Source organism: Pithys albifrons, chromosome 6 (assembly GCF_047495875.1).
Source record: "Pithys albifrons albifrons isolate INPA30051 chromosome 6, PitAlb_v1, whole genome shotgun sequence".
Taxonomy (NCBI): Eukaryota; Metazoa; Chordata; class Aves; order Passeriformes; family Thamnophilidae; genus Pithys; species Pithys albifrons.
Genome location: NC_092463.1, coordinates 55,814,669 through 55,830,677, shown reverse-complemented (window position 1 = coordinate 55,830,677; position 16,009 = coordinate 55,814,669). Strand labels below are relative to the sequence as shown.

The window sequence follows — 16,009 nt, the reverse complement described above, 5'->3', positions numbered from 1 at the left end:
TCATTTGGCAGAGCTACCCTCATCTGTAGACATCAGACATCCAGATCAGTAACCAGGATTAATCCACTGAAAACACAGACAGGATTGCTTTGCCAATGATCAAAGAAATGAAACATTCTGGGCAATATTTCATATGCATACACACTTGCTTTTAGGAATCAACACATTCCATGGCTATAACTTTTTCTTAGCACAATGTTGCTGCACACAGTTCTTCCTGCATTTTATTGGGGTATTAATGTTATAAGTCACACCAAACTCCATGGGAACCACAAAGCTGAAGAATCAAAGAAACCCCAAAGCAGTTTGGAGTTGTAATTGATAGTTCCTTGGTTGCAGGACTGTCAACCTGCCACCAAAAACCAGCCATTGGATGACAGTGGAGAATTGTGAAGCCGCACCCAGACAAGTCAGCCAGAGGGTGATGGGAAACCAGAAAATTAGGCTAAACACCAAACTCTGCTCCAAGGAACAAATACATAAAAAGACAAAAACAGAAAGTTACTGTAATGGTTTTGTATCTCTTCTGCTTTATTTTTTTGTCCTTGTAAACTGGACCCAGAGTTACCAGAAGAGATTACAGAAGACATATTTTCTGAAAGTAGAAACAGTATTTTTGGAAGCAAATGTGCAGGACAATTTCTACCCTCCCTCTTCCCAGACTTACCAAAAAATGAAGAAAAACAAAGTATAAAAAAAACCAAATAAAGATTCCAAGAGAGTTACAAAAACATCATCCATTTCTTCTGCAGAAAAATCCTCACAGTCAAAAAACAGAATACATCTTAAAACATTAGTTTTGGGAAATCCACTAGCAAAAAAAAATTAAAAAAAATCCACCAAAAAATTCACACCACCCAGTGGGAATAAGATGTCAGGAAGCAGTCCCTTCAGAAAAAAAATAACTTTGAGGGCAAAACATCATTAACCAACAACAGGAGGGAAGACAAATGCATCACTGTTTTCACAAGGCAAGCTGAGATAGAGTCAGGATGAAATTATGATTCATCTTCTCCAGCACAGAAAAGTTTACTAGAAAATGTGCTTTTTTTGGTATTCCATAACTTAAGAGCAATTGTTCATCACACAGCCTGGCTCCAGAAGCTTAAGGTTTAAATCTCTATGTTAGTCCTATCAACAGTGTTGAAGGTCAGAGGTGGTTGCACCTTCTCATATTAAAAGATATATGCAACACTGGCCACTTGCTTCCCATCACCTACCAAGCTGAATGACCTACACTGTAGTATGTGGATGATGTTATCACTAGGCTCTTCACTAGTCATTGTTTCATTTGAAAAATTTACTTTATCATGTCCCTGTACTTCATTGCAGTAAGTAGGCAGACACTGTAGACATGCAGGCACTTCTAAAATGCCAAGGCAAAGAACAATGTCGATTTTTTCCTGAGAAGTGATTTTTCTCACAGTCATTTAGTCCTAACATTTGTTTTACTGTTCAGAGGAGTAAAAATTTCTGAATGAAAGCACAGATCAGTAGCAAGCTATAGCCGGCATCAACACATACATATCTGAAACATGAAGGATGCGTTTAAAGCCCTGAGCCTGTGTAAGTGCAAAGACATCACAGGTATGTTAGACATACCCAGGAAGTTTTAAGGCAGAGATACCCTTTCATTCCCATATATTGACACGTGGTTACGTGGAACAGCTACAGCTACTTGGGGATCCTGAAATGATGCCATGTGGTGACTACATGGTGCTTACTTGAGCACAATGTTTTCAGTACAGTACAGATAAGAGGCAATACATTTCTTCCCCGTCCTGCAGCTACAGGAACACTGAGCTAAAGCTGCTTTGGTGCCCCAACTTTCAAAGAGTCTGTAATTTTCAGAGAGAGAAAGGATTAACTGGTTCCGAGTTCGCACAGTGCCTGGTACACAAGGTGCCGATTAGAGCTGCGTTCTTAGAGAAAACAACAATTTAGGAAGGCAAGTGGTTTCCAAAAACATCTTGGGTCAATTTGGTTTTGCTTTAGCACAGCCAAGCCTCTGCCAGCCAGTTGGGTGCCCGCTGGCCCATGTCTCAGTCCTGCCAGCACCCAAGGGCATGGGCAGCTTTAGTCTTAGCCCAGCTGCTGTGGGCTGCCTATGGCCTTGCCATGGACCCTGAGGCTGAGCCCACAGCGCTGACCTGCCAGGCACCCTGCTCCTCCTTCACTGTGCCTGCTCTGCCACCACCAGGAACTGTCAGAACACTCAAAGTTTGTACCCAACTGCTGATCAGAAGAAAACCCAAAATCCAATGTGCTGATGCCAAAGGGGGTTTTGTTCTGATTTTCACATTTTGTAGATTTTAGGAACACAGCAGTTGTAGATTTTTAGAGGGTTAATATTTCTAACAGTTTAAGTTTAATGCCTTTCTATCGCTACCCCTGTCCCAGAACAGGGAGCTTAAATTCCTTTAGTTAATTAATCTTGTTTAGACCCCTTTCCAAGGTAGAGCTGAAGGATATCAGAAGGCCTACAGAACGAAACATAAACACAGGTCAGAGTGACCCAGAAGTCAGAACTGGATGAACTCCAAGAGACCTTTGTGTGCCTGAGGAAGAGGAGCTGATGAAGACAGAGGGTCTCGATGACCCCAGACCCAATTCCAGGGGTTGGACCAGAGGTGGGACTGGGGCTGGACTGAGAAATGTGTAAAGCAATGATTGGAGGGATCTTATTATAAAAGCCATGGAAACAAGAACTGGAGTGCATGCATGTCATCATGTATTCCTGTAGGCCGTAGGCCTGTGATATTAAAGGACCTTTACTTTTTGTCTTACCCTACACTAATGTGGCTCGGAGTTCTGCTTTGGGGGAGGGTCATTCACGGCATCAGTGCCTACACAAAGCAAACCAACTGAAAACATGAAGATGTGTTTCGTTATTACAGTTCCTTCATATATAGCTCAAACATCTTTAATATTCTCCAATTTATGGAGACCAAGAAGGGAAACAGAACTGACCATCAGAAAAAGGATGTAGAGCAGCACTCCTGGATCTAAATGAGTCACAAAGGAAATATTGTTCAGCTCTCCACCTTATTAATACATTTTGTTTTAAAGTTTGTTAGGGAGCCTGAGACCTTATGTTGGCTTGGACTTCTCTCTGGTTTTATATGTGCAGATTTTTCCCCTTTTTTCTGCAAGCAGGTAAACAGTATTGCTTTTATTTCACTGAAATGTGCAACCAGATCTCTACCTACACTCCAGTTACCAAGGCTGAGTTTACTAGGAATAAGGAGCTATCTAATGCTCTAATACAGCAGCTATATCGCCACTGTGATTATACACCAACACAACCAGTGCCCCAAAAGCCACGTGCACAGTACAGGCTTTGTTGCAGCATGTTTTGAAAGTAGAACATCCCTGGAGTTCACTGCACAGGCTCTGAGTGTTCATAAACCATGAAAACAGCACAGAACCAGCCTTTACTTGTGGGGCACTTTCTTAGCTATTTCATACACACTGTAGCAACCTGCAATTGGTGTCTCACTCTGCCACTGCCATACCAAGCCGATCTTCCAGCCCAGGCATTGGCATAGGTGTGGCTGGTGATGGAGAGAGGATAGACAGGAGGGCAGATCTGTGTTTGGACCAGACCAAATCCTGCCATTGCCTCTGTCACAGCACAGTGATAGATAGTGGTTTGAGATGAGCAGCTGAAGGACCCTCATGGTAACACCACTCACTACCCCACTACAGAGAAAACCCAAATTGGCAGAAACACTCCTAAAGATCCTGTACTACCTTTCAGCTTTGTAGAGCACTAGGGATGGGGGAAGAAAAATAAAAAAATAACTTTAGTGGTACTGTTGGATGGTTTTAGCTCCCCAGCTTTTCTTTCCTTGGGTTACCAAAGAGAACAAACAAGTGATACACTTCATAAAGCAAAGGAAAAAGTTTTGGACAGTTGGCACACAATATCCAAATGGATACAATTTACATGGCATGAGCTCGCTCCCATCATGGAAAAAAAGTGGGTCAACATAAAAACTAGATCTCAAGTGAAGTTTAAAAGGTATTTATATCAGCTCTGGAAGCAAAAATTTCAAGGAACAGTGCTTTCTTTTGTGTGCAAGTTCATAGTACAATCAGATACTACTTAAAAGAAAACTCTCAAACCAATAGCCAAAGGAGAAAAAAGAAAAAGGCACGGCAAGATGAAAAAAGCTCAAATGCCAATCAAGGTATTCCCATAATTCAAATCTAAATCAGAAAACCTTATGAAAGCGAGTCTAGAAGTGACTGCAGTAGTCAGTGTCTTTAAGGTACAAGATGAGAGGTTTCACCCCTGCCCTCATTCCTGCCAAGCACACAACACTGTGAAGTACATTAAGATCAAAAACTACAGCACCTCCCCTGTGAGTGGCACAGATTATCATAGCAAAGCCTCTGAACATCGCTGTCTCTTTGGTGGTGCTTTTGGTGCCTGGTGCAACTGGGCAGGATGAGAGGGCTGTCAGACCTCATGTTCCTATCAAAGCTAGAGGGAGCATAACTTCTTCATTGATGCTATCAACTTCAAGGAATTCCTTTCAAAGGAGGTCCATCAGACATGCCACAGTGTGTGTCTGGGGAAAATGGGCTCCCTTCTAGCCAGATAAAGGTAGCAGGTTAAACTGCCACACAAAAACACACACAAACATATCCAAGGATATATCCAAGTGCTTTGGCTTGTGAGCACATATTGCAGGGCTCCTGCTGCCTCTAATGATGTGAACCTTTTCAAGAAAAACTGTTGTTGTATCTCATTTGACAGTTTTTCTGTCTTCCACAATCCAAAATCCTCCTCCCCCCTGCCACATATGGCAGGGGCTCTTCTACCCATGTCCTTGGCTGACCACCAGTCCTGCCAGTGAATGTGACCAGTGACCTGCCAAGGGGAGCAACACAAGCATACAGAGAACAAGTCAAAAGCCTTAGTAACAAAGGGCCCTAATGCATAAGCCACCAACATCCAGAACAGTTTATTCCTAGCATTCTGTGACTGACAGGATAAGCTAATAGCTGAAGAACGTAATTTTCTTCACCGGACAAAAGATGCAATATGTTTGCATAACAGACTAAAAAAAATTGAGAAGGGGTACAAGTTACAGATACTGAGTTACACAAGTCGCCATTACAATCCCTCCTCATGCTGCCCATAAGATGTGCACATGAACTGCTGCTTTGAATATCTAAAACTGAGTCTAAGGGAAATTACTATAAAAACTTCAACGGATTCTTAATATCCAGAGTATCAACTAATTTTGAATCAACTTTTGCAGAGCCTATTTCCCCAAGGCATCTTGGCAAGCAGCATGGGGCAATGCACAAACAGTTCACCTCGGTATTTTCACGTCAGTGCAGCATCAGGCAGAGAGCATTCTTGCTTTCTAAAAACAGAAGCTGACAGCTTCACCCAGGCCCCTTCCAGCTCAGTTTCTTGCCGCTGTGGCAGCTGCACTTACATGGTTACTCCTTTTACCTTTACTGGCAGGGCCACACCGGAGTAACCCCGACTCATCTCACAGCACGTTGGCAGAGGTGTAAGTCATCACCAGCGGGTTAAAAGGTCAGGTCAGTAAATCTCATTAAGGCACAGCCCGCCAGGCAGGAGAAAGGATTGCAAAAAGGACGTTCGCCACAGCCACTGCTACAGTGACTCCGGGTCTACAAAACACTGGAGCAAAGACAGAAAACACCCTGCACTCGCAGGTGCTACTGGCACAGAGAGGAGTCCACCCAAGCTCTGACAGACTGTGTGACAGCACAGGCACAGGTACTGCTGGTGTTAAGTACAGTAAATCCAATGTCTTTGTATTCCCAGACAGGATAGCCAGGTTATTAGCAACAGGTAACAACACAATTACCACAGGATTTTCCAGATGGATTTCTCCACTTTCTTGCCTACACCCTGTTTCTCTAATCCCTGTGAGGTTGCACACACCAGTGCATCTCAGCTTAAAGTTGACAATGTTACTGCTGGAATTTTAATCAAAAGCAATAGGAACATAATGAAGGATACAGGCTTAGAGAAAAGAAAGAACAAGTAAAGGCAATAAAACTGAACGAGCAACTAAAATAAATTTTGGTGGAAGAAGAACCTTTGGACCAAGTCTCACTGTCACTTCCCAACAGAAGTTCATGACAGTTTTGTAAGTGACACTGACTAAAACCTTCAAGTCGCAGTATCTGGAGTGAAATCGTTAAACATGCTACACAAGCAAAAAGTTCAGCTGTTTCCACCTCCCCTGAGCATTGGCAAGGTTATCATTACACTGTCACTGCTGTAAAACAAATCCAGTCATCTACAATTGCACCACGGTGAAGATGGTTCTGCTGAAAACAGGGGAGGGACTGCACCTGCTGGGGTGTGCCAAGCGAAACTCACCACCATGGCAGCACATGACTAAGCACGTACTCGGGTACATCAATACTCAGCCACCCATCTGAAAATGCAGGCAATTTCTTCTTATCTCCTCCCTCCCACCATCGCTGAGTATGGGAAAGGCAGAGCACTGCAAACCAAGTTTGAGAAGACTTAACAAGAAAGAAACCCCAACACGTCACAAGATGCAAAATAACCATTCACACAGGACTCTAAGATTAAAATGTATCAGGGAAGAAATATCAGAAATTTGGATCCTATTTCCGAAAACAGAAAGGGGAGTGCAGATACACTAGACACTCTTCATGTGAATAAAGGTCTGTCAGGCAAATAAATAATTAATGTAATGTTACATTTTTTACTACATTGTAATTGTGAGTGGTAAATTTTACGTTGTCAATACTAGTTTCTAATGGAGGTCCAGAATCATCTTAGTTTTCACTTTAAATTCCCCAGACATGGCAAAAAACAGAAAAGCTCTATCTCTTCTAGATGATTTCCCCCAAGAAAGCAGAATGATCATTAAAATCATAATGGCATCCTCAGTCAAAGAAAGAAAATGCTGTTTGACTTCACTTGCTCCTTCAAAATTACAAAAATACCCCCAAACATTTATTTCAAAAGATGAGCTGCTTTTTAGCACAACTAAGGTGTATTTTCTCATTAGAGGAACAGTCATTAAAATAACAAAGGCTTCCATGAACTGACCTGAAGCACTGACCACAACCTTTACAACATCTCTTGATACCCTGAAGGGGAAAGTTCGACAAAGTGATGAAGTAAGTTTGTTTTCCACTTGGTAGAAGTACAGTAATTCTCTCTCTCGCACACATTTACAATAAATTTGGCATGTGGGTTGGCATACTGGCTGGATGACAGCTGATTAGGCTGTCCTTTGCTTGTCTGTGTGCTACTTCAGTAGAGCAAATAAAATTGAAAACCAGTGGTTCACAGTCTCTTTGGGCACTTAGAAACATCAGAGTAAAAAAATGTGATATATCTGCATCAATATTTACCTCCAAATTAAATCTTGTGTGCAAATGCAGATCTGCTATACTATATAGGCAAATACTGGATTTACCTTAGAAATCAGTGAAATGAGAGAAACAAATAATTACACAGCTGTTTTCCAGAAGTCAGTGTTTGTAGTTATATTAGCTTGAGATTTCAAATGAGTCAAATTGCCTTACAAACATCTATCCTGTTAAGTTCTGTGTCAGAATCCACAAAGCTTTACCTCAAAGGGCAGGAGTTTCATACTGACATTGTTTTGCAGAACTACCTGCTTTACCTGACCATCTGAAGAATGCACACAAGTGCTCCATTAGCAATAGCTGAGTCAAGAAACTGCCAAACACAATGGTAAGTCACTCGTGTATTTTATTGAATGTCACGTTGAGCCTTGGACTTACTTTTGTTTGTAAGAGGAAAGTATTCTTAACAACACAGAAAAAATATCTCACCTTGCTCTGAAGGAGCAGTGTAATTCCTTTTGGTCTCTATTAATGCCTGATAAACAGAAAATAATTGGGAGACCCCATAACTGAGCTTGAAGATGCTTCTACACACTTTCTACACCATTTATTAAGTCTGGTAGTAGCTAAGAAAGTAGCTAGAGACAGATCTGGTGGTATATATTTAAATGCATGCATAAATAAGGCCATAAGATATTATCAAGCTTCTGCATTTTTCATGAAATAGCATTAGAAATACTGCTAAAGGCCTCTATGGGCATGCATTCAGCAAGCAGTCACAAGTCTTTCCTCAGTCAAGAAGAAAATGGAGAGAAAGAAAATAACTGCCCTTTGCATTTTTGTGTAGGTAACAAAGACCTTGTAGATCACCTTTCCCACATAAATACAGCGAGGTAAACACCCAACTGTGACTTTTCATTCTCAGATCAGAAGGAAACGTGGAAAGCCTCCTCTCTGAGCAAGGGGCCAGCACCCACCTTTGCCACGCTCCCAGTTCATGGCACAACTCCTCCTGCCTGTGCCAACACCTGCTGCTTCGCATCTCCCCAAGCCATCATCTCCCTCGGAGGGCTGCCTTAACTCTGCTCTGAAGCCAAAAACATGCTGAATGCCCGAGGTGAGAATCCTGCTGAGTCTACCTCGAGGACAGAAACTGTGCTCCCGGAGGAATAAAGCCATTCCCCTCCATAGGCTATTCTATCTTTATCTTGAAAATTGAGATGTGAAGCAGTCATCAAAATTACTCCACAGAGGATGCTAAAGGCAATTCCACCCCCCTCCCCTCCCAACATGCACAAAGTGGGCTGGCCTAGTGCACATGAACCTGTTTTCCCATCTGCTTATCTAAGCATCAAAGCTACAAATAAGATGAGGCTGACCTGTAGCACTCACTGGTTGTGTCATCCTGTACCGTACAGAGCAGCTCTGCAGCATGTGCTGGGGAGTATTAAGTTACCCATCACCCCTGTGCTATGATTTCAGCTCTGATACCTACTCCCAAATATACACCAGGTACGCAGAACAAGACCCAGCTCTTCATTAAATATTTGGCACATTGTCTCAAATTACCTTCAACAAACTGAGTAATATCCGTTTTATGCACTGAAAAATGTATGTTACTCATTTCCAGGAAATAAAGGCAACCACCCTAATCCTTCTTCCAATTCACATACACACTGCCGCCCCATCAGAACAACAGAAAGATGCTTTCTTTTGTCTAAACAGGTTCACTGGGATGTATTTAGCTCTTTACATGAGCCTTACTCTACCTGATGCATTTGCTAGGACACCTAACGTTGAGTTGATGCAAGGGCCATGTTTCAGAGAGTAAGTACAGCAAGAGGTATTTGGTTACATCCATTGAATTCAGTTTTGAATGCACCAATAGTTCATATTTATGCAGCTTGTTTCCAAGCCCTAAACACGTGCATGTTTCTGACATTCACTCAACCACATTAATGTTCTGAACACAAATACTGTACAGAGGAGTGTCAGCTGTTACTTCTAAAAACCCATATATAGAAAAGGGAGGAACCTACATTCGTCCTCTGAAGCAAAACTCTTAAATCTGAAAAATGGCTCCAGATTTCAGTATTCTTCTGCCCCTACAGCCAGGTAATTACTGAAACAATTTTATGAACTAACAGTTGGCTGCATAGGTGGCAACCCTTGGAATTTGTAGCACTGTGAAAGGGGAAAACCGAATAGTGAAGAGAAGGCTAGGAGTTCAGATCTGAAAGAGAACTCATTCACATAAATTATCCAAGCCCAAATACCACATTCCAGCAGCAGTTCCTTCAGTCCACTTAGGATAGAAATGAGACCTGGAAAAGAAAGTGCTTGCATCAGGATGTTCGCTTCTTTACTGCCCCTGAAAGGAGAAAACCAACGGCATTTCAAGTGTACAGGCACAAATTGTGTCTGATCCACAGCTGAGGTGAAATGATGACAAGGAGGTGATTAAAAAAAAAAATAGCACTGACTACATATTTACTACCAAGAAGCCAAGTAGTCAAGCCTAAGTACCTGCTGCAATACAAGTCCTGATTTTTCTCCTGAGCAGCTCAGATTACTACTTAAAATTATTCCCCAGATCAGTGCAAGGAGACACGGCATAAAGATAACTCATGATAAACAGTCTAATAACAAGCACATACAATAGATGAACCTGTACAAAAGAAAGCCTAATTAATGAATAGGTAGAGACCAAAAGCTAGCAAATATCTTGTAAAGTTCAAGTTTAACCAAAGTTTTCTTCAGTTGGAAAGGGTGCCAGCAGAGAACATTGTATTGCATTATGAATTCCTCCCTTTGCTTCTGGCAACTTGTAGCAGAGCCTGCATTTGCTCCTCTAAATCCTTCTGTGCTGCTCCCTGCATGCCCAAGTTTAGAGGGCAAGGCTATTGCACATCCCTAACACCACTAACAGATGGGGCTCACCTCAGCCAATAACACAGATTATGGTCTTTGCAATACACTCTTATCCGATTACATGTGAAAAAGAATTCCACTATCTGCCAAACACAAGTCTTCTCAAAGAGAGGGGGAAATTTGTCTTCTGCTCCTGCTCCACTTCTACTTTGCAGTTGGCAAAATTGTTAATTTTTTGCTTGACTCCATCATACATGATTTGCATATGGTAAAACCAGGAAAAACATCTTGGAAGATATAAAAGCTTTACAATTGGCTACTGGAATTTCCTATTCAGGTATAAAAATGAAAAATAAGTTATCTGAACCAAATATTTTAATGTTCTTAGTCTTCTACAAGTAACATTATAGTGAAAAAAGAAAATAAATAAAATCTTAGAATGGCCTGTTCCAGTTTCTCATCACCCTCATGGTAAAGAATGTACTCCTGACATCTAATCTAACCCTGCCCTCTTTCAGTTTAAAGCCATTACCCTTTGTCCTACCACTACCTATCATTGTAATAGATCCTTTCCAGCTCTCTTGTAGGCCCCTTTAGATACTAGAAGGCTGATGTAAGGTTTATTGAATTACCATAAGACTATTTAAAGCTCATTACAAAACATCCCTGCACATTCCCAACAAAAATTTCACATGGCTTTGGAAATTCTATTTTGATGCTTGGCTATGGCAGTAACACAGAACGATGGACTGCAACACCCCTTTGGGCATTACTGCAGTCTAAACAGGCAATAAGTTGCAAGCTTAAAAGGTCTGAGAAGGATTTACTGTGGACCAACGGATCCATAGAAACTGCTTTTCAGGAAGCCAAAACTCCACAACACACATTTAAAACGCCAGGCACAGTCACATTAAAAACCAAATTGGTAGTATCCCCTTGGCTGAATGCAGCAAGTGGAGAAACTGCTGGCATTATTTCTTCAGACCACGCCAGAGGAGATGTCAGTGCTGAGAACAAAAGTTTAAATCTAACTCATATATTCCCATCACACAATTCAACAAACCACCTGCCCCACCAGGTCTTACCATCACAGCTCTAGGAGGCTAAAAGAAAAAAAAAATGAACCCAAGTTTCCTCCTAGTTACCTCAGTGTTACTGGGACACTGAAACAAGAACAATCGGAATTTGAACTAATAGAAGCCAGGGCAACAGTGTCTTATAATTTATTTGTGGTAGGGTCTACCTTTCCTAACACAATGGGGTTTCTCTTGCCCCACTCTCCATACAGTAAAGTGCCCACAAAACATTGGAGATAATAAAACAAACCCCCAACCCTCCCTGAGCACAGGGTTATAAGCTCAGAGCAGGAAGAGGGCAGCACATGCAGCTCAGATTTAAGCACAAGTCTGAATTTTTTTCCTTTCATGGAACTAAATGTCTAAAGATCATTTTGGGGAAGTTTTTACTTGCTTGTAAATGTAGCTATGCATAGATGAAAGAGTTAGTCATCTTCTCCATGTCAAAAATAAACGCAGCAATTTCCAGAATGTGTCACAATACAATATTAACTATATCTCTGCATGGTCACTGCATCAGTGACCTTCAAAAGCCTTCATTTGGAGTATCTATAGTTTTTGGAAACAGTCTAAGGTACTGTGCTGGAATACCCCAAACTACTAATACCACTTCTGAAAGTCAATTTGCAGTATAAACACCTCTAAACCTGGCCCCAGTGATGATCAAAGTGAACAGTGTGTCATTCCTGCACTGCCAGACACAGAGCAGAGGCTGCGTTTTTCAAATTCACAAACTTCTGACACAGAAAGGGCTTGAAAAGAAAAGGTGCATCCAAGAAACAATTTGCTCACACACAAAATGCATATGCTAAATGCATATGATACAGGCACACATCTATTATACGGATACCTGCAAGTGAAGCTGCTGGGACAGAACCACAAAGCAACCTCTCAGCCTTACAGAGCTCATTGGCTCTGCAACCAACATCAGAGCAAGTTGAGAAAACAAAAGGAATGTTGGGAGGCAATTTCAGGTGACTGAAATTGTCTTCACTTAAGTGAATCAAAACTCACCATGCCCTTAAGAAGCAAAGCCTTGTCACTAGCCAAGACAGCTTTTCTGCTGACACCAGAGGAATCCAACTGAGAAGAAGGACTCCTGAGGAACAGATACAAGTTACCAAGGTCTCACAACAAATGTTGCAGGAACATGGAAGAGTCCCAATGGGAAACATATCACATTTGAAGGTTTTCCCTTGAGTTTTCAAGGCACTAATTATAAAATACCAGAGCAGTGAGACAGCTGAAGCAGATACAAGGTATGTGCTAGAAGAGGTGAAAGACTTAAGGCATACTCAAGGAGAAACCAGAGAGCAATCCCCTCGCATTTTATGCTTTCTTACACTTAAAGAACATCTCTAGCCAAAACATAGGCTCTCTCATCTCCACAAGGCATGGACACCAGAGAAGAAAACTTTGCTTCATCATATATTAGTACAGATGAACACTTTTCAGACCATTCTTACTTCTACATTCTAAATAAAAGTGAAGGATATCTGAACCCCTCACAAACAGCAGCACAACCACCACCCTGATATCAGGGATATGGTACTGCTATATAACCTTAGAGAAACATTAAGACAATTAAGAACAAACAAACAAATAATAAATGCAGAGCTTGAAACAGACACGGCTTCCTATTTCTGTGAAATTTTCTTTACCCTAGTTAAGAATGCAGCTAATCTTACAGACAGGGCAGGAAAAGTCACATCACTTGTTGCAGTCAACATGGCAAGAGGAATTCAAATGCAGCATGCTTTAGTTTCCTATCACAACTTCATTTCTTCAACATAACATGCATCTCCAATATCTTTTTCTAGTATTATTAAGAGTAACAAATGTCAAGCAGCATTTCAAAAGCTTTGTTTGTCAGGTATCAACTTGACAAGTCTGTTTAACGGGGGGAGGATATATATTGCAGCAACAGTGCTGTAAAGGAGAACTGAATGACATATATAAGTCAAATGTGCTGGTACCTCGCTAGTCAGCCCTGCCACAAAGCAGCCTCCCAGCACACAGCCTTGCAGTACGGACAAACCAAGATGGAAACGGACCGAGAATTTCTCAGCCAAAAGTTTTAAGTGAAAAAGATCATTATGCCTGTGCTGTAAAGGAGGTGTGTCCACTCACATCAGCTGATTTATGGAATACTGGTACCTTCTGGTGTATGTCGCTGGTGACCCCAACATCCCAGCCCTGTGCTATTGCCACTGCAGGCTCTGCTCTCTGCCCGAAGGGGAGGTAGCAGTGATAAGGAGTGGGTGGGGTGAGAGTCAAGTCAGAGGAGCAAAGTGGCTAATTACTGCTTTTGGGCAGCAAGTAAAATAGTTACAAAGATAAAATTTGCATTTTGAAGACAGCTTGTATTTTCAAGCAGATAACTGTAAAAATGTTTGTTTTTTCCATTTTCTAAAGAAATGAAACATAACAAAAACTGAGACTGAACATGAGTCAGCCAAAGTAAAACTAAGATCAAGGATGTGTTGAGTGTTAAGTGAGTTAAATTCTTAACAGCTTTACCGACTTCATAATACACAGAGAAAAACTAATACCTCTAGAGTTAGGAGCAAAAGTTTGCTGATGCTTCAGTACAGTCCTTTAGAAACACATTTCCCAGACCCATCCTCCAAAAAGGAAAAACCTCACTGCATTTAGAGAAACCCAGACACCTCAAACTAAGTATAAGTGGACACACACTCATTGAGAGTTCTTGTGTCAATGATAACAGACATAAATTCCAGTCTGGTTGTTGGATAATGTGTTTTCCACCCATGTAACATAATTAGCACCCAGCACTGAGTGGGGAAATGAGGAAAGCAAGATGCCCTCTTTTCTCCCAGATCAAGGCACTTCATGAACATCAATTAGATGTTAATGTCCCTGGGAGGCAAGCGTGACAAGTCTTATTAAGCCATTTTAAAGATTAGGATACTGAGTCACAGAGAGAGATTAAGAACTTCCTCAAAACCAACAGCAGAGTCAGAGAGGGGGCAGCTACACCCCAGCTGGCACTGCCAGCAGGGAACTGTGTCTGCTTAACCTTATTACAAGATTTAGTCTTTAAGGAACAACAACAACAAAAAAAAGTAAGTCCACGCTCCAGTGAAGTTTCCTGGCCATGCCAACATGCCTTCGTTTCGACCTGCAAGGGACCATCTTTAGATACAAGAATGCGGTTCTGTTTCCGTGCTCACATCTCATTTTGGCTGAAGATACCAGCAAGGTTGCCAATTGTAAATAGTGTTTTAAAGTCAACAGAGACCTCCAAGTCTTTTCCGATAAGCTTGAGAGAGAACTTGAACCTTTTTGATACTGGTTCAACCCTATAAGCCTGGGGGCAAATAAATCTACAACATCGGTCTAGGAGCCAACCACGGCCAGCTATCTGAATTCAAGTCACATGCTGAATTTGCACATTAAAAACGGAGTGAGTATGACAAGACAATCACTATCGTAAGTTAACAAACACTTCAAAGCACAAAGAGAAGCCCAGCAGATGCCATATTCAATTAGCCCAAAAGGTAAGCAAAGAAGGATGTTACGTTGATCAACACACTCATTAAGACGCGTCCAAACTAATAGCCCACTTCAGTGTTGTAACACATTTGGAAAGAGCTTGGCTGCCTTAACCGGCGGGTGCTCTCCGGGCGAAAAGATTATTTTTGAGTATTCCTGCGTCGCCAGGTCCGAGCCAGCGCGGCGTCACCCGGCGGTGCCGGGGACGTGCGGGGCGCAGGTACAGCCCACGGGGGGCAGCGCCCGGACCCGCGAGTACAGCCCAGCCCGGCACAGTCCCGCCCGGCACCGGCCGCCCAGCCCTCCGCGCCCGGCACAGAGCCGGCACTGCTCGGCATGGCTCGGCTCAGCCCGTCGGGCACCGGCCGCCCTGCCCTCCGCGCCCGGCACAGAGCCGGCACTGCTCGGCATGGCTCGGCTCAGCCCGTCGGGCACCGGCCGCCCTGCCCTCCGCGCCCGGCACAGAGCCGGCACTGCTCGGCATGGCTCGGCTCAGCCCGTCGGGCACCGGCGCCCAGCCCTCCGCGCCCGGCACAGAGCCGGCACGGCTCGGCATGGCTCGGCTCAGCCCGCCGGGCACCGGCCGCCCTGCCCTCCGCGGCCGGCACAGAGCCGGCACAGCACCGAGCGCCACCGCCCGCAGAGCCGAGCCCGGCGCTGGGCGCTCCCGCCCGCCCCGGGACCGTTCGCCCGCGGGGGACCCTTTCCCTCTCCCACTCCCGCCGCACCTGCTCCGCCCGCGGCAGCGCCCCCGCCTCGCAGACCTACCGGCGGCGACGGCTCCGCTCCACATGCTGCTGCTGCCGCCGCCGGGGCTCGGTTCAGCTCGGCTCGGCGCGGCTCGGGGCGGGGCCGGCGGCCGGGGCGGGCCGGGGCGGGCTGGGTGCCTGTCCCAGTGCCGTGTGACCGCCCTGGGTGATCTGAACGCGGCGCAAGGTCCGTGTGCTCCGCAGCCCCTGGCGGGCACTGGTTTGGGGCTTCTCCGAGCCCCGCAGCCTCGGCCGCAGGGTCCGGCCCCGAGCGGGGCGGAGGAACTGCCACCTGTCACGGGGGAAGCGGCGCGAGGGCAGCGCATCCGGCGGAGCGCGATGGGGAACTCGGGGCGGTTTCTCTTGTCTGTAGGTTCTCTTTGAATGGGGAACTCAGAAGGGTTTCTCTTGAGTGTTTAGGTTCTGTTTTTGAGGAAGCTCAAAGGC

The 16,009-nt window shown here is 43.8% G+C and overlaps 1 protein-coding gene across 4 annotated transcripts in view; it reads right to left on the bottom strand.

The window, feature by feature from the left end:
- MICAL2 (microtubule associated monooxygenase, calponin and LIM domain containing 2) overlaps positions 1 to 15,792 on the bottom strand; it is a 128,102-nt gene extending 112,310 nt beyond the window's left edge. For all 4 annotated transcript variants that reach the window (XM_071558987.1, XM_071558990.1, XM_071558988.1 and 1 more), the window contains exon 1: positions 15,582 to 15,792. The gene's annotated coding sequence lies outside the window, so the exon portion shown is untranslated. The remainder of the gene's footprint in view (positions 1 to 15,581) is intronic.
- Between the last annotated feature and the right edge of the window lie 217 nt (positions 15,793 to 16,009).